The sequence below is a fragment of the Cantharellus anzutake genome, assembly GCF_015039405.1.
Source record: "Cantharellus anzutake strain C23 chromosome Unknown EI90scaffold_199, whole genome shotgun sequence".
NCBI classification, from domain to species: domain Eukaryota; kingdom Fungi; phylum Basidiomycota; class Agaricomycetes; order Cantharellales; family Hydnaceae; genus Cantharellus; species Cantharellus anzutake.
Genome location: NW_024067149.1, coordinates 24597 through 25714, shown reverse-complemented (window position 1 = coordinate 25714; position 1118 = coordinate 24597).

The following is a 1118-nucleotide window of genomic DNA, read 5'->3' as shown; positions in this document are numbered from 1 at the left end:
GGGGTCAGGATGAGGATGAGGGATGCGCAACGCCCCAAGCTGAGGATCACAGGGTCCGTAACGAGGATCACAGATCAGCAACTCAGGACAGAAAAAGAAGGGAAGAGAAAACCAGACGTAGTTACAGAGACCACAGGGATCATAGGGAATGGGGGAAAGGAGAAAGAGAAAGGGAGAGGGGCAAGGATTCTCGAAGGCATGAGAGACGTTCAGCTTCCCCTCCTCACAAGTGACGACCTGCGCATCCCAGATTGTATTATTGCAAGCATAACATGATCCTAATTACAGCGTCCGTGCGTACTCCTGATGTCTAGGCATTGATAAGAGATGTCTCGATTATCGATCCTTAACGAGGAGTCCAACCACGCAACCATCTAACATGTAGTCAAGGTTTACCCAAGAATGAGTCAGGGCTATTAAATGTGGCAGGTAGGGAAAATCAGACAGCATGTCGCGTTTCCGATCCTTGACTCACCAAATAGCCTCGAACCATCCCTCCCTGCAACCCGCAAAAGCTCCTTCTCTCCACCTGGATGAAATGGAAGGAATGGAGTAATATTGTAGACCTTCCCACCGAAAGCTGCCCAGGCATCATCGTGTTTGTTATGGAGCTTCAGTTCTGAAGGAGTGATTCGAAGGAGGATTGTGACGCCAGCCTGGAGAATTGATCAGAGATTGTTGTACGAATAACAATAGTGGTAGCAGGACATACACGTAGATCCGTTCCTGAAGCTTTCAGTCTTGCCCAATCCAATGAAGAATGACCTGGAGCAAGTGCCACTTTCTCCCGCACCTTTGCTTTCTTATTCACATTTGGGGGAGGTTTCGTAGTCGATGGCGGAAGCGCAAGTCCACCCGAGGAAGAGCTCGCTACGGCCACGGTACCATTTGCAACACCGAGTCGTAACGGCAAGAAGGAAGGCGGCGGCATTCTCCTTGAATCTTCTGCTGCCGCACGGGCTGTGGGACCTGACGCAGAAGGCGAGGGAAATCCTGCGACTTCTTGCGATCGCTGAATGCTCCCCAAAGCAGGAAATGCTGGTGGACGATCGTCAGTTTCTGTGGCTTCGCCATCGTCCTCATCGTCCTCGACAGGAGGCGGGGAAACATTCAGTGTT